At 32.3% G+C, this 26,580-nt stretch overlaps 1 protein-coding gene and 1 long non-coding RNA gene across 2 annotated transcripts in view; both read left to right on the top strand.

Annotated features, from left to right (window-relative positions):
• MAGI2 (membrane associated guanylate kinase, WW and PDZ domain containing 2) overlaps positions 1-26,580 on the top strand; it is a 1,847,576-nt gene that overhangs the window by 9,683 nt on the left and 1,811,313 nt on the right. The window lies entirely within an intron of this gene.
• On the top strand, positions 14,397-20,893 carry LOC141493113 (uncharacterized). Its single transcript, XR_012470118.1, has 2 exons — positions 14,397-14,813; positions 19,620-20,893. It is a non-coding gene; the product is annotated as an uncharacterized LOC141493113 (long non-coding RNA).

Below are 26,580 nucleotides of genomic sequence, written 5' to 3'. Positions count from 1 at the left end.
TATGATTGACTTAGCTCTTCTCAGCAATACAGAGATCAAAGACAATTCTAAAATACCTGTGTGGAAAAAGACCATTCCCATCCAGAGAAAGAACTGTGGAATCTAAATGCAGATCAAATCATGCTATTTTCACCTTGAAATTTTTTTTTTTGCTCTTTACTTCTCCAGTTTTTTTCCCCTTTTTGTTCTAATTCTTCTTTCACAGCATGAGTAATATGGAAATATGTGTTATACAACTGAACATGTAAAACCTCTATCAGATTACTTGCTAACTTAGGGTGAAGGAAGGGAAAGTTAGGAGGGATAAAACTTTTTAAAAATAAATGTTGAAAATTATATTTATATATAAATAGAAAAATAAATAGAAAAATAAAAATAATGTGTATACATAATTATATACTTTTTAAAAACTCAAGTGATAGAGTAGAGATTTATGATTTCATATAGATTTCTTATTTTCTGTTGTGCTATCTCTGTGTTTTCTCTCTTTTTTTGGTGTTTAAATTCAAAATAAAACAATATTTAAAACTAAAACAAAAACAAAAGAATGCCTACAGACTAAACTGTTCAAAATGAGAAATAAATTATGTTTGTGGGTAGCACTATTTTTCTTTTTTTAAAATCTGAACTTAGCAAAAGCCAAAGAAAATAATTTTTCACATAACAGGCAGACAAAGTAGAAAATTACGTGTGAAATCATTAATCTCACTTTTGGTAAATAATAAAATTAATCTTTTTTTAATGTTTACATGCATATTTGTATTGCCTTCTGTGCTTCCTTCTATTCTCTATTGTATATTTTACAAACTTCTTTAAAGATAATCTTTTATTTCTTTCCTTTCTGTGTAGTAGGGGTAACTAGCTACCTATTCCATTTTTCCTTACAATAGGGGAATAAAGAGCAGGGTAAGGGAATTCCTTGTAAATAAGCATAGTCAAGTAAAATAAATCCATGGATTTCTCATGTTCAAAAATATACTTGTGTAACCATGAGAAATATTCTGCTTGAAAACAAGCAGATGTTAAGCAGTGATTTATGAAAATGAAACAGGAAATAGATGACAAATTTATATCCCTTATATACATTTTGAGGAAAAAAAATCTATATTTTTACTTTTAAACTTTTGCATTTAGGTATTTGGTGAGAAGGGAACTTTGTGAGAAATGTTACTTTCAATTCTTTATGTTTAATCTTTATTCAAAGTTACCATAGAAGTTATTTGTGTGGTATTTTGTTGTTTAATGAAGGGTACCAAAAATGGTATCAAAAATTGGAGAATTTTTGAATATATGACTTTTGTTGCTGTTGCTGTTGTTGTTGTTGTTGTTGTATTTACGTCTAATTCTTAGTGACTCCCCATTTGGGATATTTTTTTCTTCTCAAAAAATGGTTTGTCATTGCCTTCTTCAGCTCATTTTACTGAAGAGGAAACCAAGGTGAAAAATAGTTAAGTTACAAGTATCTGAGGCTGGATTAGAAATATATATATATATATATATATATATATATATATATATATATATATATATATGTAAAGTTCTTAATAAATACTTATTGAATTTATTTGTAATTTGTTTTTTTCCAAGGACAAGGAGCTCCCAAAAGCATAGCCCTAAAAATGATTGCAACAAAGGAGGTGGGCTTCTTTGGGGAAAAAATAAAAACTATTTGTAACCTTAGGGAAATGATGCCACAGTGGAGAGTAAAGAAAAAGAATACCTGTCCTCAAAGGATATCTGGCAGATGGTACCTTTAATATTCAAACACAGCCTTAACCCATGGCATACTTAAAGGAATTTCTAATACACCCTTTCTAATGTGTTAACTGAAGAATAAGCTAATAGGTGTATTTATTTATTTACTCTGTTATTCATTTAATTAATTAATTATATATTCATTAATTTATTTATCTATTTATTTAACTCTTTATTTATTCAAAGCTTGTACTTTCACATGATTTTGGTGTCTTTCCATATCTTCTCAAGAGACAAGATAAATAGTATATTTAGTATGATTTTCACAGGGTCACACTACATAGCATCACAGATTTTGGTCAAGAAAGCACATGAAAGATTTTTTACATTTTTTTAAATGAGATAAAGGAGACCAGAGGGATGAAATTTTTCATTTAACAAATCAAAGAGGTAATAGGCAACAGACACCTCTGACCTCCCCCCCCATCCATTGCTTTCCCTTTTTAAAGCAGATATCCTTTCATTTTCCATCAAGCAATGTTATCACAGTATAGAAAGCTGTAACTTGAGTGAAAAATGGGAACTTTGTCTAAAGGTACTGAATTTGAGAGAAACTTACCTCACCTGCAATACATCCATCAGCAGCCTAAAAAAAATGAGTCTAGCACCTAGTTGACTAGATTAATTAATTAAAATAGGAGAATGTGAAATTAATGTACTTTCCACCCCAGGTGAACATACCCTTAGTGAAACATTCCTCTCTTTTCTAATTCCATTCTCCCCTTTTTTTCTACCCCCAATCACAGTCCAATCTCTTGAATATTAGAATGAATATTGTTATTAGAATGAGACGAAATATTTATATCAGATCTATCAGTTGAGAACAAGACCAGTTCATATGTGTATTGCTCTGTCTAGATTACTTCAGTGATATTCCACAAACTGGTAGCAAGAGCAAGTTTCATCTTTTTTATTCTATTCATAATATTTATTTATATGTATAAAATAATAATATAATATTAATCCTACTTTTTTATACTAGCTCCCCTTTATATATTAGCATGGTAAACATTATCCCTATTTTATTCTATTCATGGCACACATAAATCTTCTAAATATATTTTAAAAGAATCATTGAATGAATGGATTTTATTCTATTCAACATAATTTGTTTTATTTTTCTACTCATCTACATCAGGAGTGGGGAACCCCTACCCGCAGACCATATTGATATGGAATTATTAAAGCAACTGAAGGCAGGGACTAGAAATTCAATAATTCTAACAAATGTTCAGGGATGAATTAATTAAATGTTTGACCAAACATAGCCCTCTGAATGATATAAATATCCAAATGACCCTATGAAGGAAAAAAATTTCCCCACCCCTGATCTACATATACTGTAATTCTTTTAATTTTATGAAAGATAACATTCCCATCTACAATTGAAGATTCTTTGAGGAGATTACATGATAAATTTTGACCTCAAAAATTATCTTTTTTTTTCATATCCAAGTCTGGTGATAAGACTTCTCTGTACATTAAGAAGATGGCAACTAGTCACACAAGAGTAATATTATATCTCTTTATATATCTATATCTATAGATACATATATATGATATGTGCTGTGCATTCTTTTATAGTACATTAACTTGATAAAATAATTAAACTAATGAACTATTTAGGAAAAATAAAAATAGGAAATAATAGGGAAGTTTCATATAGGCAATTATGAACCTTTTTCTAGTATGCTGTTTCTAGTTACTGGACTTTTTCTAGTATGTAGAATGAGGCAGTACTTATACTTTACCCTCCTGCTCCTTATGGACTTATTTATGGTCACCTTAGCATTCTGATGAGTCACAAGAGTAAGACTCAGGGAAACTAAGAACAAATGGCCATTTGAAATTCTGTATAACAAAGACAAAGTTCAATTAACAAGTACTTAATATTGTCCCCTCAGTTATCAGCAATTTCCATTTCACTTTTTCCCTAAGAGACAGGAATAGCTTTTTAAAGTTAGTATATAGAAATAGGAAGATCACAGTTCATAGTTTTAGCCTCTTTCCTAAAGTTTTAACTGTCTTTTATTGTAAGACAGTTTTAGCCTGTTTCTTAAGAAACTCAATAAACAACAATGTTGACTGGTTTCAGTTTTAGTTTCTTTTCATGTTTTTTTTGCCTGCTCTTGAGACAACTATTAAAAAATTAAAAAGGGATATATATATATACATATATATGTGTATGTATGTATGTATATATGTATGTATACGTGTACGTGCTAAGAAAATGTACCAAGATGCAAAGGTATAGAAAATTCTCTAAAGGGGAACATGGTATACTCTATCACCTTGGCCTCAGGGGGAAAGTAGATTCAAATTTAAAGAGCTTGCTACAAATATCCTCCCACCAAGTTCAATTCTGGGTGAATAATAAGTAATAGAGCTTGACTTACAAAGCATGTCTTCTTAGTAGCCAGGTTTAAGCCAGACCTAAGCCTGGTTTAAATCAAGTAGTCTGTTCCTTAGGACTGACTCCTTTATGGGACTCAGCTATGATAACAACTAGTAGACTGATTGATACCCTTGTTACTGGCTTCCAGTGACTCTTATGACTTTCACTCTTCCATTTTTGTTAGTCATTCATCTACGAGCAGGAGAGTATAATTACAAGAAGGACAAATAAACCAGAAGTATCAAATACTCATGGCCACATGTCAGTAAGCTAATGCCCCCAACCAGAAGACTTTCAGTAGTTCTTGCCTTAATCCCCATCAGAAAAGAGAGAGCACAAACTTCTTAGTGAAGAGAATAAAGTTCAAAGTACAAGAGGGAAGGGATAAAGTTTATGTAGATCCCTAAAATAGATATGAAACCCGAATATCTGAGACTTAACCATTTTCTCCTATTTAAATCAATTAAACAAAAAAAAATGCTAGATGCTTTTTTTCAGTGCAAGACATTTTAGAGTTCCGAGTTATAGGCAAAATGACAAATACCATAAGATTTTATCCATGTTCCAAGTAGTTGAAGTTTTCAGGTTGGAGATAAAAATTTGTACACAAATAGTTATGGAAAGTGTATAAAAGGACTATTAAACAATGTCACATAGAAAGGAGGGATCATATCTAACTTGAGGGAAAAGTAGTCTTCATGAGCATTTGAACATTTGATCTGGATCTGCTTCGTTGAGAAGGATATTCAAGAGAGAAGCTAACTGAGGTAGAAGTCAGGGCATATATTCAAGAGAAATGATATTAGGTACTATAGCCAGAAGAGACTTATATTAATACCTCTACATTCATAGGATCATTGTTTAGAATGATTAGGGGAATTGAAATCTAGTCCTTATTTTGCAAGTAAGGAACCTAAAGCCTAGAATGGTTAAATAATTTACCAAAGGTCCAGTTGCAAATCCAGCATTTGAATACAAATCTTCTAATTCAAAAACCAAGAGGTCTTATTAACAGTATACCACATTGCCTTTCCTTAGATTAATTGTCTCTTTTGTAAGTGGAAGAGGTTGTATGAGGCAGTCTCTCAGCTCCCTTAATGGTCTAAAATTCTGCGATTCTATTTAGTAATTCTAAAATAATATTAATTTTAAAATCCTCAAAGGTTATATCCAAATTGGAAATTGTGGCTAAAATACAGAGCAGTATAATAGTGGTTCTTCGCACACAAATTAGCAATTCATACAATAAATTAAGTTTAATTAACATGACATTTTGAATCCCAAGAGATCTTGTCAGAAAGTACGATATCTAATTTGTTGAAACATATTCCTAGTTTTAATTTTTCTTCATTGTTCGTATGTGCAATTATCTCAAATTTTATCAGTATTATAAATGTATACACAAAATATACATATTAATAATATAAAATCACAGAAAGCTAAAGAGAATTTCCTACAGAAAAAAATCACACTTTTCCCTTCCCCCGAAAATCCCTTAAACACATTCCCTAAAAGCAAATGATCCACTCATGCACACAGAGACAAACATATATACATACATATCTGTATGTTTGTATATATTTCAGTCAATAGTAGTGAACCAGCTTTCATTAAGTACTTTTCATAATGTACATATGTGCCAGACATAATGCTTTTTGCAAAGTATAAAAAGGTGGGTGGGGGAGAGGAAGCTGTTCCTGTTTTCAAAGAGTTCACAGTCTAATGAAGGAGAAGATATTAAAAAAAATAATGTACATACATCATATATAAGGGATGAAATATAGATAATCAAGAGAAGAAAGACACTAGGTTAGGGGGAGATTAGTCTTTAGTACAAGGGTTATAAAATGTAAGAAGAAGTTAGAAAGGCATCACATTCTGAAGGACTTTAAAAAACAAGAGGATTTTTTTTATTTGATTCTGGAGGAAATAAGGAGTCGCTAGAATTATTGAATAATGCTGAAAGGAGTGGGGTGGGAGTGTATAACATGATCAGGACTGATTTGGGGTAGAACTATTTGACAGCTAAGTGGAGAATGTGGGGAGAGTGAGAAGAGACAAGATAGTGAGCTCTATCAGTAGGCTATTGTAGTAGACTGGACTTGAGGTGGTGAGATTTATACCAGGTGTTAGCAGTGCCAGAGGAATAAAGGGCATATACAAAATAAGAGAACATATAAAACAGCCAAGAAATAGTCAATATGGTGTTTGATGTCTGACAACTCCAGGAGAAATGCCAGGAACAGAATAGAAGTCTTTATACAAAATTCATCTCTTTGACCAAAGCCTTTGATACTGCCAGTCATGAAGGTTTGTAGAAGATGATGGCAAAATTTGGGCGCCTAGAGAATTTTATCATTTTATGCCAGTTCTATATTGGCATGATTGCATGGGTTCTGGATAATGGATGATTCTCTCATGTTTTCCCATTTACCGGTATAATGAAGCAGGGCTGTGTGCTTTTGGAAGAGAAGAGGTATTAGGTACCAAACTGAAAGTGTACAGAGGTATTGCACTAACTTCATTCTTGCATGTATGTGAAACATCGAAAGTATATTAGTGCTATGCCAGGAAACTGAATCACATCCATTTGAATTGTGTTAGGGAGATTCTGAAAATCATCTAGCAAGATAAAGTAGCATACATTCAGATCCTTTCCTGAGTTGAGGTGTCAAACATTCAAGCTGTACTGCAGAGAAATCTTGGACTGACCATGTTGTTCAAATGCCAAAGGCACATTTTGCTCAAGCTATCATTTTACAGAGAACTCACACAAGGCAAATACACAGAGATCAAAAACAGTGATACAAGGAGACATAAGATCTCTCTGAAAATGCTTTGGTATCAAATGTGAGATATGGAAGACAATGACACAGGACTATCCAACATGGAATGCCTACATCAAAGAAACTGCTATGCTTTATGAGCAAAGCAGAATTGCAGGAGCTCAAAAGAAATGTAAGATGCACAAATTTAGAGACATCTCCACTCCAAATGTTCGTCTGGATAATTTGTGTCTGACTTATGGTAGAGCCTTTTGAGCTCATATTGGTCTGATCAGCTACAGTCATACACATTGCTCATTGACCCTGAATTAATGATGTTATTTTGGTCTTCTTTGAACAGAAAGGATAACAGAACCCTCAAACTTCCAACACTTCTTTCCACTGAACCAGATTAATTCTATTTGATTCCTGTGATATATAGAGAAATGTCTTCAATTTAGGATCAAAGAACAAGACAAATTGGTATACATTTTTTTAAGGTTTTTTATTTTGTAACGCAAATGGGGTTAAGTGGCTTGCCCAAGGCCACACAGCTAGGTAATTATTAAATGTCTGAGACTAGATTTGAACCCAGGTACTCCTGACTCCAGGGCCGGTGCTCTATCCACCGCGCCACCTAGCCGCCCCAGTATCCATTTTTAAAGGAAGATTTTTAGTTTCTATTAAATGATCTCTTTTCCCTAACACAGTCAAGGCAAATACTAGGGAAAAAGACAAGATTAGAAGAGCCAAAAAAACTAACAGGAAAGAAATTAGATAGAAGAAATAATATTTGGTGCCTTCAATTTTGGTTATTTTATTTATCATTGTGTATTACCTTAAAATCATGAAGTTCTGAATCACAGTCCTTTCCTATGTAGTATCTGCATAAACTACCTGCCATCAACATTTCAGTTAAGATGTTTTAAAGAAGTAAACTTATGGCACATTTTATGTTATTTGGTTGATGCTTTTGCTGTTAGGAAAAAAATAAATGTTAATAATTGATAGAGTGTTTCCATATCAAATGCTGTAAAAAATATTTGTTATTTAGGTCATATACCTTTAACCATAACAGACTTTTAATTTTAAAAGGACAAAATTTATCACTTATTATTCCTACTTTGGAAATGAGGTTTCTATTATACCATCAAATCAAGCTCCAGCAATAAAAATTGGATTTCTCTTATGAGCCATCCTACATGTAACACTTGTATTTTTTTTTAATTCAAAGACCATAAAAGCTAAGTAGAATGACTTCTGATTTCTATGGGTGATATTTTGAGATCAGTTACTGCTGTGATGTTCCTGAGATATATTTGGTTTCAACACTGCAAATGCACTGCTCTTTCTAAGTTGTCCTAGAAAATCTGTACTATTTTTCACTTAAGTCATGACTATAATAAATTGTTCTCCATTGAAAATTAATACTGCTTAGACTTACCTGTGGGGGGGTAGTATTTGTGGCATTCTTCTTTTGGAATGCTGAAGCTATTTGTAGTAATAAAAATAGAGTAAGAGTCAGAAAATGATGGCTATATTAGCCAAATCATCTTGCAGAAATTATACAATCATAGATTTCAAACTGTGAATATTTAGATAAACCATATTAACTGTAAATAAGGAAAATCAAGTTTATGGAAGCAAAAGACTTACCAAATATATATAAGTAACAAAGTGTGAATTTGAGCACAGATTCTAACTCTAGCACTCTTTCCATTGTACCAATATGTATTTCACTCTTCATGGACCTCAGTTTCCTCTTCTGTAAATTAAAGGGATTAAACTAGATAATTTCTTTCATCTCTAAACCATATGAACCATTTAAACATAAATCACTACACATGTGTAAGATACAATTGATTGAAATCTTAAAAGATTTATAATATCAGTGGGGGTACAATTTTACTGATAAAGATTTCAAATCCTCCATGCCTCAGATCTTTAGATTGTTAATCACTACCAAATCCATTCCAAGGGGTTAATAACTTTGTGATGAGCCCTTCTGCAATTATCTGGTTTAATATTTAGATAACACATTTCCATTACTAATAACTCCATGTTATAATGAGACATCCAAATAGAAATTTAAAGGAAGAAGGTATTGGAATTGTTCTAATTATTATTATTTTAGAGATTTTTCCCTAAAGGCACAATGTGAGATATTATGATATGTATCTAGTTTAACATTCTATTTTATAAAATTTAAAAGGAAAATGCACATTATTGTTTGATTGTTTTACACAATTTGATCAAAATTGCGACACTGATTCTTTTGTTAATAAACTCTCAGAACTATATTTTCTTATCAATTTATCTAGGAAAATAGAAGGGATTAATGTCTTTTTCGAAAGGAATTTATTCCCTTGGAGTTATGATCTGAGAGGATTTTTAAATAAATATTATAGGTACCTCTGTAGTCCTTTTGTGTGTACTTTTGTGGCAGGACCAACATAAGTTTCCTTTTCATGATTTATTTAATTTGACCTCCTTAGTCTTTTTTACCCAAAGCAAGAAGAACTGGACACGTGGTCCTTAGAACAGGCAAATAAGCTATGCCTATCTTCTAGTACTGAATCAAAAATTTCAAAATTAATTAATTACTTTCTTATAGAATCACACACTTAAAAAGAGGCTTATAGCAACATATGAAAACATTTCTCATTTTGTTGTCTCATAGATCATAGCAGTACCAATGGAACTGTTATCATAAAGCAGTTTAAAAATAAAGGAGAATCAAACACTAAGATAGCAAAGTCTTTATGATCCCCTCCAACAGTATTACTGTGTCTAACTGAACTTTTTCAAGCTGGAAGTTTTCAGTGAACTTAAAGGTTTCTTCTGACATCATGAGAAATTTCCCCCTTTGAAACCAAATACCTCTCATTTGAACTCTTTTCTCCCTAGACAATTGCTAATCTTACACTCACTGTTCATATAAAATATGATATTTGTTTACACTCAACAGCATCCAGATATATTATAAATATTGAATTTCTAAAAAAACATTTAGACTTGTAAAATATAAAATTGGGGATTTGGCTTCAAAGAACTGTCTTATCTCAGGTGTTTCACTACAGTATGCAGAATGCTCACATGGAGCTTATTCCTAGTATGACTTGAGTTGCAGATTTATTTCATCTTGTCTAGCAGCATCAGCTATTTCCTTCTGCTGTTTCCAATTATTATGATTATTTCCAGGCTGAGCGAAGATTGGCAAAAGCAAATATAGAATGAGAGAAAAGAGAAAAGGCTATTCCCTCAAGCTAACATTCAAGCTTATCAGTCTTTATTTAACTGCAGAAACTATTTATTAATATTTGGAGCTAACTTCCTCATATTGATTTTTGTCCTTTTTGGTGTTACAGCCACAAATTCTGTGTGAGCTGAGAGTGCAATTTAACACAATAATGCAGCGTGGATGAAAGTTATTTACTTCTTTGAATACTGATAAATAAGATGGTTGTCCTAAAATGGGGCAGTTGATGCAGCTAGATAGGGAATTCTTATAATAGTATTGACATATATAATATGTGAAAAAGTAAGGTGGGGGAAAAAGAGTACTTTCAATTGTACATGCTAAAAACTTTAGCATCTCACTACATAATGTATATGAATGCACATATAATATTTAAATATATATATATATATATATAAACATCTGTATCTAAAATCAAGGAAAGAGGTCTTTTTTCCCTCTATAATATCTATATAGCTATATAAATAATCAAGGAAAGTACTAGATATTTATCCTGGACAATGGTCAGTTTCTTGAATCCCGTGAATGTAGTAGTGGTAGAAGGGAAATAAATTTGCCAATGGGATTTAAGTAGGGGACAGAACACTCATTCATGCTAGATTTGGTCCAGTTATAGATCATTTCTTACTTTATGGTAGCATGAATTTTTCCCTTGTCCTCAAGGACACTTAAAGTGATAAGCACTTCTAAGAGTTTTCTATGTTTTCTAATAATTTAGAAAATGAAGATCCAGCTGGAGTAGAGAGATAACAATTAGATGTTGAGTTTCAATGAGTTTGATTCTGTCAGCTTTTTTTCCTCTACAATTTATATTTCCAAGAGACTAGAACAAAAAATGGTTGTGTCTTGATGGTGAATATATAAAATATAGAAAGGATGGCTAATTAAAATATATTTAAATATAATATATTTTCTAGTAAAATGAATATAAACATTTTGTGTCATTGGTTTTAAATGTATTTTTAAATCAATTCAGTTTTTTAAATTCTAAAATTTTAATTATTTACCATATAAATTTAATCCTGAACATGTTAAATGGTACATATGTGTGTGTTTGTGTATATATATATATATATATATATATGTTTATTTACATATATAAATATATATATATATATATAATTATTTTCATGCATTGTATTCCTTTGGCATAAAATTGATATTGGTATATGGTCCAGAATTTAGTATTGTTTTCTATTTTACATAGAAAGTTTTCATTTTTCTTTTATATGCTGACAATTTTATAAATTTTTTCATCCATTTATTTATTTATTTATTTTTGGCAAGGCATTGGGGGCTAAGTAACTTGACCAAGGTTCCACAACTAGATAATTATCAAATGTTTGAGGTAGGACTTGAACTCAGGTCCTCTTGTCTCCAGGGCCAGTGATCTATCCACCTAGTTGCCCCTTGCTGTTATATTTTGAAGTTCATTAGACAATTTTTTTCCCTCTGTTTAGTTTAATCAAAAAATATTCTTTGAACATTCTTTGTTCTGGGACAAAACAATTCTTTCTGGGAAGTGTCATAAGGAAGTTATCAGAAGCAAAAAAAGGATCAGCACAGAAAGTAGAGTCAATGAAAAAAACAATGATTTTAGGAAGTAAAAGGAAATCAAAATATTTGATTTTTATATCATTTGTAGTAAGACATGGAATTATTCTAGTTTACAAATTTTCTTTATTCTCATTGTTTAGTTCAATTTTTATTTCATTCAGAACAAGATAAAAATAATTCTTGGCAGACATTTTTTGTTTAAACAAGTTTTGGGTAAAAATTTTCACAAAACATTGCAAGTAGTTTCAGTATAAGAAATTTTACTATAACGCTTCATATATACCTAATTCTTTATTACAAATCAGTTCTTTCTTCTGCAAATATACACTATACACACTCCAAGCATCTCTCCTCCTCAATAAGAGTTTTTTTTTTTTTTAAGGAGCTAAGGATAGTAGCAGCTACTCAGCAACTGTAAGAAAATTCCCTGAAAGTATTTCATAGATGAGAGACAGACTAAATATTTTTAGACATAAAAATATGGGCACATTTAGTTTCAGGCAATAGAAATTTTGTGATAAAAAACTTTCTAACTAAAGTGTATTACTTATACAAAGAAAATTCACTTAAAAATTTTATTGTAATGACCCAAATTATTTTCCAACTCAACATAATAATATAGCATCAGTACAAGAAGAATTTATTTCAAATTGTCTTTTCATGGCTCACCAAAACTTCATAGACAAGCCTGATTGTTCATTTATCAATATAAAATTTATAAACTATTAATGTAGTATATATATATATATATATATATATAATTTAATTTTAATCTTATATTTACTAACAATCTAGGTAGGATTTCCTTTTTTATTTTTGAATTGTGATGAATTTTGTTTTTATGCTGGATGTCTAATACTCTTCACAGTAAACCCTTCTTTATGATAGAAACAAATATTTTAGTCAAATAAAAAGCAATCTCTTATAAGTGTAATGCATCAATAATACTTCACATCTCTACTGAGAGGAGGAAATAAATCGTAAGTTTTCTGAGGCAAAAATTAGAAACATTAACAAATTTTAGTTTGTTTTAAATTAAACTATTAAAAAATTATACTATTGTAGCCATTAGGTATTATTCTCCTGATTTTACTCATTTCACTAAATCAGTTCATGGCTGTATTTTGACTTATTTTTTCATTGACATCAAATAGTCATATAGCAAAAAGAATACAATTTTAATTTCACAAATTATTTATGTCATAAAAAGTGCTGCTATGAAATTTTTGGTTTATATTGGATCTTCCTTTCTGTCTTTGATTTACCAAGGTTATATTCCACAGTTTGTTTTCCTTGGTAAGTATTAGTGCTTCAACTTCTATATCTAGGATTGAACTCATTTTCTCCTTTAAACTAACTTTCTCTCAAGTTCCCTATTTTAGTTAAGGATATCATCATTCTTCCAGAAATCTTTATCTACAATTTTTGAATCATATAAAATTTTCATTTTTCCTAATTACATGCAAAGGTAGTTTTCTATATTCATCCTTTTGCAAGCTTTTGAGTTTCACAGATTTCTACCACCTTCCCTTCCCTCCCTCCTCTCTATGGCAGCAAACAATCTTATATAGGTCTTACATGTACAATCATCTTCAATATGTTTCTATATTAGTCATGTTGTAAAAGAGGATTTAGAACTAAGGGGGGGGAGAAACCATGATAAAGAAAGAAAAAACATAAAAGAAAATTTAAAAAGTGAATATATTATGCTTTGCTCTGCATTCATAATTTTTTTATGCTTATGGATGGTATTTTCCATATCAGGTCTCTCAGAATTGATTCTGATCATTGAACTGCTGAGAGGATAGTTGATCATCTTGCAATATCACTGTTAATGTGTACAATGTTCTCCTGGCTCTACTCACTTCATTCAGCATAAGCTTATGCAAGCCTTTCTGAAGTCTAGTCATTTTTGATTTCTTACAGAACAATAGCATTCCATCACAGAATTATTTTTACCTTTCCCTTTCAAATCCATTCAATGAGCAAGTCTTACCCTTTCTTCCTTGATAATGTTTCTCAATGATAATACATAGGACTGTCCTATCTTATCTTCTCCCCTACATGACCAGCACTCTAGCCTCACATAATATTTCATACATGCCTTTAGATTTCCTGCCTCAATGCTATTGGTTAATGTCATTCCTTCCATACACACACAGTCACACAAGGCACACACAGACACAGACACACAGACACACAGACACACATGCACACACACACACTCACAAACGCGCTCATGTGTGCTTCCTCTTCTCCAAACTCTTATTTTCCTCCTATCAAAATCTTATATATCCTACAAAGCACATGTAAAATGTATCTTTCTTGGAACACTCTTGACAGAAGTGAATTGTCCCTCCAAGACTTTCTTTACTATAGTATTATACCTATTTATGTATATGTATCATCTTCGCCTTTTAGAATGTAGACTCCTTGAGGGAAGGTCTGTCTTGCTTTTTGTATTTATAACCCCAGCACTTAGCATAAGAACTGTCAAATAGGATGTGTGTTAAGAGCTGCTTTTTCTTTCTTTCATTCATTTAATCTTCACTTATTTCCTTCATTGCAGTTTTATATATATATATATATATATATATATATATATATATATATCTGTGTGTGTGTGTGTGTGTGTGTGTGTGTGTGTGTGTGTGTGTGTGTCTTGGTGAGACTGCAAAAACTTGAAAGACACAGATTATTCATCTTTATATTCCCTGCAACCTCACCACACTGTTTGGTACATAGTAGTTGTACAAGTATTAGAACAGAAGTAATGAGGAATAAGTTCTTAGTGAATTTTCATATCCCTAGACTATGCTAGGAAAGCATATAAACTTACTATAAATTCAAATCAAACTTCATTTACATGATTAAAACAAATCTCCTTTACTAAAGTTCTGCAATGGAAAGATAGAAAGGCATAAGGGAGCAAGATGTAAATGAATCTGTTATCTTTTGTTTGCAGCAACCACGGACTCTAGAACCATTCTTCTCCGGAGTAAAGGCATTCAATTCCCCAAAGCTTCTGCAATACTCAATCATACTATCCAAATGGAGAGCGACTAATAAATTTATTGCAAATGTAAGCACAAATAACCACATTTCTGATTAGGGCTTCCTAGCTACTGAGTTGTTCAATTCAAATATACCTTCATTCTGAGGAAAAAGTTCTAATCATGAAATTTTACCTTCATCCTGAGCTAAACCCACAAAATGGTAGTGGATAATGAAGCTGGAATATGAATCCCTTAAACCTTGAATTTCTTTAGTAGTGCCAGTTAAGTGAATAATAAATTTGGAAAACCAATTCACTTCATGCAAATCATACTGAAAAAAAATCGTTTTGAATTATCAGAAGAGAAAGTAAATGGAAGCTAATAGATAACTTTGAATCTAATATGGCCTTGACTATGTCTATTTAGCTTTATGCAGTGCTATTTTTTTAATTGTTGATGAAGATAACAGTGATTAGAATTTTATATATATATATATATATGCAAAAGATTTCTTACAAATTTCCTTAAAGAAGCACAGGATTTAGAGCTGGGTAATCCTGGTAGACCATCTACTCTTCATTTTTTAATTGACAAAAATGAGGTCCATAGGGATTTTAAAACTTGCTTAGTTATTGTGAAGCCTGAAAATATTTGTTCATTCTTCTTTGGTAAATGTTCTGTCCCCTACTGTGAGACAATGGTGTTTTCCCTTAAAAATGCTAAGATTATATTTGTAAGAATGTCAAATACATAAGGTTCTAATTAATGAAGTAGTTATTACAGCCTCTTTATTAATACTCTAAAGACAAATCTGTCCTATGTATCATTACAGATTCTAAAAAAAAATTTCTCCTTAGATTTTTCCACAATAGTTACCTAGTGATTTGTGTGACTTGTTTGAAGGATTTTTTCTAAAAATGCAAACAAACAAAAATTGATGTCTTTTTTCTACTTCAAAGACTGAAATTTCCTGGTCCAGTTCACTGGACTCACTCATTCAGTAAGTCATATGCCTATTTTTATTCATTCATTTGTCTATCAATTTATTTTTAATGGCTTTGTGTTTTATTGAGGAATCAGAGGAATTTTTGTCTTTGTAAAAACTTTTCAAAAATTCATTTAAATCAATCACTTGCTCCTGAAATGAAATTACAAGGTTGTCACAAAGGTTCCTACAGAGTATTTTCTGATCATGTGGTCAAGGGAGTAAATTCAGTCAACTCAATAGTTTGGCAATGTAATAGTAATAATAATACACTTTGAATAATTTATAATAATAAATGGGGCATTCCCTCAGTCTGTGTTGATATAGTAGATGGTCTTTGAGACTGACTTCATGTCAGGAGTGGAGGATGGTAAACTTCTCCCTGAGGTCAATTCAAAGAAAAATATCTCAACTCATTTAGGATGTTTACCAGATATTCCACACAGAGAGGTTCACAAATCCTCACTCAAGAACATCCTAACTTGTTAGAACCTGCCAGTACTAGTGTTCTATTGGCAGAGTCTTCAGAAATTCTAGTTCACTTTGTAATTCTAAAGTAAATTATAAGACGAGGGACTTTAGGAGACATCAAGTAGTAGCTTATGAGATGCCATGGTTGAAAAGTTGGCCAACACCTGTTGACCTATATTCTCTTAATAAGGCATTCTAATTTTGTGAACATGGTCAAGGGCCTCTGTTGTCATACCCATATGAAAATCTCTTACTTTGCATGATACACCAGAACTTGAAACCTATTAGTTTAGTTTTTGGGCACCTATGCTTTCTTTGATACCCTAATAACAAATCAGAAAAGCACTTTAGTAAAATAATGCTTCTATTACCTCTCATATTCCTATCCATTTCTATTGTAATAGAAGTGGCACATTCCTATTATTTTTAAATGTATGCTAGAGGGGCAGCTAGGTGGTGCATTAGATAGAATATAGACCTGGAGTCAGGAGTCAGCTCTGAGTTCAAATATTGTCTGAGATGCAGAACAATTACCTAGCTGTGTGACCTTGGGTAAGTCACTTAACCCCACTGTCTTGTAAATCTAAAAAAAAAGTCTGCTAAAAAGAGAATTTCACGAATCCTCTTCACTCTTATCTGGCTTTCCTCCAAACCACCATTCTTGGGCATTACTATTTTGTTGGATCTTCTCAGAATTGGACACAGCATCTAAAAAGAAGATTCCCAGAAAAAAATACAAAATTTTGCCCAAAAGTGATTTAATAGAAGAGCAGTGATTTATAAACATTCCCCAAATGAAGAATATGTATTCATTCTAGGGTACATCCTGGGCATCTGTCATCTTGCACTTTGTTTCTAATTTCTGATTTTGTGACTCTTTTTACTTTCAAAAGAAAATTATAAAAATATCTGGATATGTCTTTAATGTGAAATTGTTGTTGTTGAGATGTGTCGGTCGATCATGCCCAACTCTTTGTGACTCCATTTTTTTTGTTTTTGTTTTTCAAAGGTACTGGAGTGGTTTGCCATTTCCTTCTCCAGTTCATTTTAGAGATGAGGAAACTAAGATTGACAGAGACTTGTTCAAGGTCACCCAGCCAGTTAATATCTGAGGCCAGAGTGGAACTCAGGAAAATAAGTCTTTCTTACTTCAGACCCAGCACCATAGGTGCTATGCCACCCAACTGCCCCTTTAAAAGTACTATTAAGAAATACTATTCAGCTAAAACAAAATTTTCAGATATATATACAATAAGCCCAAAGCCAATTTTATTCCCAGATTTAGGACTTTTCCCAATGTGGCAAAAAAGTTGTAGCTCTCTATTACAAGATGATGTCTGAAGAAATTTTGTATTTTATAAGAAAAAAATACTCAGATGATACAGAATAAATGGTTTAGGTGTGGCAAGACTATAGCTAATTTGAGTGGCAAAGAGAATTGAGCTATGGAAGTGAAACATGGATTTATGTAATTCCAATACATTGCCTAAAGGGTTATGTAGTATTTATTAGCATATCATAGCAGGCTAATATTGTGTTGGTGTTACTATTTCTGTATCTTGCCCAGAGTTATTTCCTTTTGCATGATCTATCCTGCTAGGCTGCCTTCACTATTTCATTATCATTCCTCATGTGTGGAAGTCAAACACAGCTGGCTTGCATATGCAATGGAAACAAGTGTGTAAGGCATTAGAGAAATGTAATTCTCCCTTTTGCTTGCATTTTGGGGAAAGCTGCAAAATGTCGCAAGTAAAAATATCAAATTACAATAAATGTGAGGGTTCTAACTAGAAGTACCAAATCATTTTGAAATGACATTTTACATTTCCAACTTTTATACTTGAGAATTTTTGGTGGTGGTGGTATTATTTAACTTGTGGTGGGAAGGAGCTAGGGAAGGAGAGCCAAATGAATGAATATGGCTGTTAAAATGTATTAAAAATAGAAATAATGATATTTATTGCTTTCCCACAGTTGCACACACACACACACACACACACACACACACACACACACACACAAAAAAAACACACACACTGACTGAGAGTCATAACACCTTAGTTCCTGTTGGACTTTTTAAACAGTGCTACCATTTTCTTAATACCTAAGATTTATAGGTTTAGTCATGTTTGACTCTGGGTCTTGCTTTATTTCTCAAATCCAATTAAGCACTAAGTTCTGTTGATCCTTCCTTTGGAATGCTCTGCCTTTGCTTATCATTACCCTAGTTCTAGTGAAGACCATTATTTCCCATTCCTGATTAATGTAATTGCTTCCTACCTCATCTTTCAGTTTCTCTTTACTTCTGAAGGACTCCTTGCCCTTCCTCAAGACATCTTTCACTTTTAATACTTCATGAATTTTAACTCTGGCAGTGTGTCTGTGCAAAAAATAAAGTATTGGTGCCATTGAAGATTTTCTTTGGTCCAAATCATTTATGACTTCTGTACTTACAAATACTGATTGTGTGGTACCTGATTGGGGAAATTACACATTTAATAACCCTGATTAATATGTTCCATAATATATCTGCCTTGCAAGTCTCTGACAGAAAAATAATATGAGTAATGCTGAAACTCACAGAATACAAATTCTTTTGAGATAGTATCTTTAGGTATTAGGTATTCCCTCAGCTTAACTAACAGTTATAGAAATCCTAAATAGATGTACCACCAACTTCTGAGTATGCCCTCAGAATCCCTTAATAAATATTGAAATGTTATTTTTTTCTGATTTTAAATGAATATTATTTTTTCTGGTCAAGGTTTGTCTTAATAAAGACTTTCAAGTAAGGATTATTTGAATTTTAGGTCTTATCTCCTCTTTTAGTATCCTTTTTTGGTGTTCTACTTAAACCACATTTCATATGCTTACTAAAATCTTATTATCCTTCCTGAAATGCCAGGGACTCTTGAGCCTCCTGGTCAGTTCTGTGAGCTCTGAACATCTTTCTGCTCTCCCTGCTGTTAAAACTGAGCTAATGAATGTCTCTATTCCTAGATGGATTCTGCCTTGAAGAGGATCTAATAAATCACAAAGATTTAATATACTATGCTTTTTTCATGACTATTTGCATTTTTAGGACATAGTGTCTTAACCCAAAGGACAGTCTGTAATAATAGAATTTCAGTCACTAGTTTAATGTGATGGTGTAGATAGCTTTGGGAAGGGGGAGCCTTCCAGGCTCCCCTTAAATCACCTCATTCAGGAAGTGGTTTATTCTTTTGTTTGCCAAGGGTTGGTTCTACTTCTTGATATAAGTGATTAATTCTTTAAACCAGTAAGACTTTTTTGGGGAATGGGACATGGGCATTCTTTGTTTATGTATGTAACCTTTTCTCTTTCAGTTTAAATTTAAACTTTAATTCTTAAAGGTTAATTAATGTTTCATTTTGTTTTACAAGACAAAAGTATCATAGCTTTCTTTCTATTGCAGCATCAGTTTGAGAAAGAACAACTGAAGGTTAAATTTGATGCTGGTGGTCCTGGAGGAGGAAATCAAAGGTGACTAGTTTCAGAAGGACTAAATTCTAGGTTGTAGTAAAGTAGAAACTCCCCTATTTTTAGTCAATTCTCTGCAATAGATCATTTGACCCATATATTTGGACATTTTACTCTCAATAAGCTAATATTTCTGTTCTGTTCTGTTCTATTCTGAGCTACAGTCTCATTTTGAATGCCCTTACTTTTTGTTTTCATATAATTTCTTTTCTTTTTTTTTTGACAAAGCAATGGAGTTAAGTGGCTTGCCCAAGGTCACATAGCTAGGTAATTATTAAGTGTCTGAAGTTGGATTTGAACTCAGGTACTCCTGACTCCAGGGCCGGTGCTCTATCCACTATGCTACCTAGCTGCCCCCATATAATTTCTTTTCTAAAGAAAAAGTTGACTTCTTTTACTTTTAGACTGCCTTTGATATTATAATGATAAACACACTGCTTAAATCAAATTAACCTGACATATGATTGTGAGGACAAAATCTTTCCAAGCGGAACTTTATTTAAGGCATTTTCCCTCTATTTTTATAATATAATTGAGAGTTTATAGTAGAGTTAAAGTATTAAACTTCAAAGCCGATAGCAGAAGCAAAAGCAACAAGGCTGGTTTGTGGAGCTGCCTGAATGATAACTATTGTAATCTAAACAAGAGAAGCCATGTGATATCAGTACAAATGCTTGGTGTAGATATGTTTTTTTTTTCTCCCTGCAAAGATGATTCCAGAAGGACTCATTTTATGAAAAAGTCTGTGATTTTGCTCTATTCTTTGCTCTCTCTTTCTCCCACTCTCTTTCCTATTCCTTTGTGCACATCATTTCCCACCTCCCTTTTCCTCCTACTCTTTTTCTTAACCCAAATAGTTGGTAGTAAGTATAAAGCATGCTATGACATGTTCAGAAAAGCTCACCAGCCCTTTCTCTTTTTCTGTAAAGGAGATTCCTTCAAATAGTAAAGAGTAATAAGAGTAAAAAGTCTAGTCAAAGAAATTGACTATTAAAAGAGTATAACATGCTTATTTCTTCAAGGACGCACTTAAAATAAACCTTTAATCCATGTACCCAGAGTTGATATTATTTCCAAATTTAAGCTTTTTGTTAATAAGATAAAATTGAGAATCTTAAGAGAAATTATATACATATATATACACATATGTATGTGTGTGTGTGTGTGTGTGTGTGTGTGTGTGTGTGTGTGGTTCTTTAAAATTGGCATCATCATTACAGGTCTTTTGTTTTCCCCATATAAGTCTGATATTCTTTAGAGTTTGAATTTTTTTCCCTTTAACTCTTGGAGAATAAGAATTAGTTTTTTTTTAAATAAAAAAAATATTTTATTTGAGTTTTACAATTTTACCCCTACTCTTGTTCTCCTCCCTCCACCCCCCACAGAAGGCAGTCTGTTAGTCTTTGAATTGTTTCCATTGATCTAAGTTGAATGTGATGAGGGAGAAATCATATCCTTAAGGAAGAAAAATAAAGTATAAGAGATAGAAAAATAACCTAATAAGATAACAGGTTTTTTTTTTTTTTTAATTAAAGGTAATAGTCTTTGGTCTTTGTTCAAACTCTACAATTCTTTCTCTGGATACAGATGGTATTCTCCATCACAGATACCCCCAAATTGTCCCTGATTGTTGTACTGATGGAATGAGTAAGTCCATTGAAGTTGATCATCACCCGCATGTTGCTGTTAGGGCATAAAATGTTCTTCTGGTTCTGCTTATCTGGCTCAGCATCAGTTCATGCAAATCATTCCAGGCTTCCCTGAATTCCCATCCCTCCTGGTTTCTAACAGAACAATATTGTTCCATGACATACATATACCACAGTTTGTTAAGCCATTTCCCTACTGAAGTATATTCACTTTATTTCCAATTCTTTGGCACCACAAACAGGGCTGCTGTGAATATTTTTGTACAAGTGATATGTTTACCCTTTTTCATAATCTCTTCAGGGTATAGACCCAGTAGTGATATTGCTGGATCAAAGGGGTATGCACATTTTTGTTGTCCTATGGGACTAGGAATTAGTTTTTATTTAGAGTAACATGGGGCAGCTAGGTGGCGCAGTGGATAAAGCACCAGCCCTGGAGTCAGGAGTACCTGTGTTCAAATCTGACCTCAGACACTTAATAATTACCTAGCTGTGTGGCCTTGGGCAAGCCACTTAACCCCATTTGCCTTGCAAAAACCTTAAAAAAAGAATAGAGTAACATGAATAGATATTTGGTATGCATAAAAATCAGTAGATCTGGAAGAGAAAAAACAATCAACCATCCTTTGATGAATCTTATTAGATTGATCTTTTATTGTTGAAATCTAATTGGTATTTCCTTATTTTAAAAAAAATATCAGTTAGATAAATTAGCTCAATTTCCTGCTTCCTGCCTAGGGATGCATAATTTCCAGACCTTTGGTAAGAAACAAGTATTTTCAAAACAATGATTACCTTTTCTTTTGTCATCAGAATGGCTTCCCTATTCTTTTATCTGGAGGAAACAGAGGTGGCTACCACACCAAAGAATATAAGAAATTTTGGAGTATTGTTCAGAATTCACCAGTAGGTTTAGTGTTAAAAACTTAAAGATCTCTCCACCTTGACTGGAGTCTGATTTTAGCAGATAAAACCCAAGAAATCACACAGAAATTTTTTATAACAAAAACAGCTATGCATTTGTCAAGTATTTTAATATTTTAATGTATTTGTCAAATAAAAATCTATCCTTGAGATGCTGTTTGAACATTGACATTTTTAATAGGACAATGGACTTGAAATTAGTAGGACTGGAGTTCAAATCCTGCATTAGATGTTTACTAGCTGTGTGACCATGGAAAAGTCATTTAACATTTAACCTGTCTGTGTCTCAGACTTTATAAAATGAGGGAGTAGTATTTTCTTTATGATTTCTATCATCCCTTGCAACTCAAATTCATGACTATGATTATATTAGAAAGATTTTATCTCAGGAACAAAAGATAAGTCATTTATCCTGTATCTTCTTTTATCTCCAGATCTTTCATTTTGTAGATGAGGAAAGTGAGACAGTAAGCAACATCACCAGTCTGTGAGAATGAGGTCTAGAAGATAGATCTCCCAATTCCCCATCTACTTAATGATGTTTTCATTTATGATCTCCTCAAATATTGTATTTCTCTCATTTTATGAAAAGACATATAATTCGTTGTTTTCTTCCACATCAGTTATCATGACTGTTTAAATATGTCATATAAATTGTGTTAATAGTTCCTGTTGTTCCTGATTATTTACTATGGAAATATCCCTCTAACTGAAACCAACTATTTCTGCACTAAAGTACAGCAATGCTCATTTGTCTAATACTCTGTCATTTACCTTATCTCCCATTCTTTTCCGTATTTCTTATCTTCCCATTTAATACTGGTTTGAGTTAGAGTCTAGTTGCTATTCACTCCTACCATCATTGAAAACTATCTCATTTTAACTTTGATCGAAAATTAAAATAATACAATGAACCTTTTTTTGGGGGGAGGAAGTGTTTAATGATTTGCTGCTTTTGAGTTATTTCCATTTACTGAACATTCTCAATAAGGTGAGACCCACAGATTCCTTGGATACCTGGGGATTATGTTTTCTAATTCAGTATTTGCAGTTCTTGCAATATATCATTTTATTTGATCCTTTGGGCATAATATAGAGTTATTGAAGATAGAATATTATTTTAAACTTTAAAGGTATGATTATGTCTTACTTAAGTTATTGTGAAATATATTTCCTTTTTGCTACAAAGTATGTAAATAGCACTTTCCTAAGGATCTCCAAGTTTGCACAGTTTTAGGATTAGAGAGACAGTGACAAAAGAATTCTGAACTAACTTAACCCAGTGGGTCATTCATAGGAAGTTAAAGAGGTAACATCACTGGGGAGTGGGGAAGCATAGTTAAAAGAAATGTAGAAGAAACCAAGAAAGAGAAGGGGGGAAGTAGAGAAAGGAGATCTTTCTTAACTCTTACCCAAACCCAGCTCATATGCCCTATGACTAAATAAATCTTTCTTTGGTTTGGAGACAACGAAATTTCTTCTCCTGTACTCCTGATGCTATAATGCATGTGGATGCAACTCTATTGTTTCATTGTTCTTGCCAAAACCTGACTTGGAATTTGATTCATTTGGGTCCTGCCAGTTTTTAAAGACCCTTTCCTTCTGTAATCATAAGAATTAGCAAATTTCTCTTGAAATTTGGTGACTTAGATGTGGAATATAAAAGTTTTTATACTCTGTAGTTATAAACCTATGATGACCTGCTTCCTTAGACTGAGATCTTGCTTCATAGCAGTGTTATAAATATCTAAGGTTGATCAAGACTTGGGACCTTTTATACAGTTTGGGAGGTATTAGGCTTTAGGGACAATGTGAGTTATTGCTGTGTACTATAATCTTTCTGCTATCCACCTTTACTTTCATTGTAAGTAAATTGTTCTTTTACACCATATGCTGTTTTATTATTTATTTTTATTTATTATTATATATCTATTTAGTTTTATACATTTATAAGATGAATGAATAATAAATAACATTTATATAGATAAATAAAAATATAAATAAATTTTTACAGAATCATGAAGAAGAGATTTGGAAAAGGGAAAAACAATTAACATTTTCTTAGGGCATTGCAAGACAACTGACAGAAATGCATAAAAATTTCCTTTGCTTTCCTCTGCCTTTTCTTTCACAATCAGCCAATATTGACATATAAACTGAATGACTTCTATGGGGCCTACCTGTTCTAGGATTCTATAAACTTAGACATAGTATATTATGGGAAAATGAGACTTTTGTGAATAAGTGCTTTCTTAATTCTTTTTTTTTTTCAGTTCTGTTTGATAGACATTATTTGATTATCTGACTTTTCTGATGAATCTAGGACAATTCTAAGAGGTGACATCATGAAAAATATCTGCAAAATTAACATGCAGTTTTTCTTTTGCCATTTACTTTAGTAAGTTCCTTAAAGCAGACACTCTTTTGAGTGTGTGTCTGTTAGATTCCAAAAGAAATAATTTATTTTGGCCAATTCCCTTAACTCACATGAGTCATTGAAAAACTGTGGAAAGAGCATAAGACTAGAGTCAGCAGACCTTCATTCTCTTCCAAGTGCTGCCATTCACTTTCTTGATGACCTTGGAGAAGACAATACTCTCTGGAATTCAGTTTTTTTCCATTTGTAAAATTAGTGGCATTAAACTAGCTAATGACTCTTAATTTAATAGTATCAATCTAATGTTAGAAAGACCCCAGAAGCCATAGAATCTAACCTTCTCAGTTTATAAAGGAGGAAACTGAGGCATGGTACTAATTGATTTTTTCAAAATCCTGCAGGCAATAATTATTAGAAGTGAAATCTGAACCCAATTGATTCTGCAGTTAATGTTCATGTTTCTGTACCCTGCTACCCCTCTCCTTTTTGGCTCTAAAATTATAGTATCCTGCCTGGTACATAACAGGTGTCAATTGCCTCAGAATCCCTAATCTCTCTTAAGTTTCAGATCAAGTTTTGTGTAAGACTTTCTGATCCCCTATCCCCAGTCAGATGCTAATGACATCCTTAACTAATATTTTATCTGTTTTGTACATGTTTGTATGGGTTGCCTTTTTTTCTCTCTATAAACTATTTTTATTCCAGGGACTACTTTTGTATTTGTCTTTCTATTACTAACACTTCAGGAAATGGGGTCCTTGCATACTATATTTGTGTGTGTGTGTGTGTGTGTGTGTGTGTGTGTGTACAAAATATAGCAATCATATATGAGCACTCTAAGTATTGAAAAATGAATTTGTTATCTTACATTAGATTTGCTTAATATAATGAGTAAATAAATGAAAAATACTTTAAAAGCATATTTGACTTTGATCACTGTGGTTCCTTCCTGGCCTCCAAGCATTCTGGAATGTATTGGAACTTCTCTTCAGTTGTTAATTGCCCTTGTATCTTGGGATACTGATTTACATTTTCATAGTATATTCAGGCAGTAATGTTTTTATTTGTTTAGATATTCTAAGAATCTTGAATAGTTTCATGAGAGGATTTTTGAGGATTGTTGAGACTAGAATTCTCTAAAGCATTCTTTTCAGGAGTACATTTAAAAATCTGTCAGAAGTTTCAGCTGCTGTTATAAGTTGCTTTCTGGAATAACACAAATTTTCTTTTCTTGTCATACTTGGATTACCTTTTTACACTTTCCATCTATTTTTGTTTGTTAGTTTTTTGTTTTATGATTAAAGTATATTCAATAAGTTTTATCATAGAGATTGCCATGCATTTCTAGAGACCAAGAGTTAGAATGATCATTTTGTCTGACTCAGTTCTGCCCCTCTGAAACATCTCAGAACAGTGGTCATCTGCCCTCTACTATAATGCCTCCAGAGATGAGGAACCCACTCTCCTTTTGAATGAGGTCACTACTTCTATTTTGGGACATTTCTGATTGTTAGAAAATTCTTCCTTATATCTGGGTGAAATCTGTCTCTTAAAATCTAAATGATTTCTTAAAAATGATAATAATCTCTTCTGAACATGAGGAATGAGATTGGTCAGTTTTTCATGTGACAGCACATAAAAATATTAGAACTGGGCCTTATTTTTGGACTTGCATTCCTTTTTCATCTCCTTCTAGCTGATGTATTCTGAAACACTTTTCCTAATGGCCTATAAATTTAAAATTTACATTCTTAAAAGTATAATTCTTACTTCTAAGTTCATTTCTTTGCTGAAAAACAGTAAAGAGAGAAGGGAGAATCTGCCCCCTCCTCTTCTTCCCACTTCCACCAATTTAGTTCATATCTTTAAATACTATGCTAAGATTATTTCAATAATCTCTTGATGCTTCATTCTTCTAATCTCCATTCTCCCCTCCTTCCAAATTA

This window comes from Macrotis lagotis, chromosome 7, assembly GCF_037893015.1.
Source record: "Macrotis lagotis isolate mMagLag1 chromosome 7, bilby.v1.9.chrom.fasta, whole genome shotgun sequence".
Classification (NCBI taxonomy): domain Eukaryota; kingdom Metazoa; phylum Chordata; class Mammalia; order Peramelemorphia; family Peramelidae; genus Macrotis; species Macrotis lagotis.
This window is presented reverse-complemented; position numbering and strand designations above follow the sequence as displayed.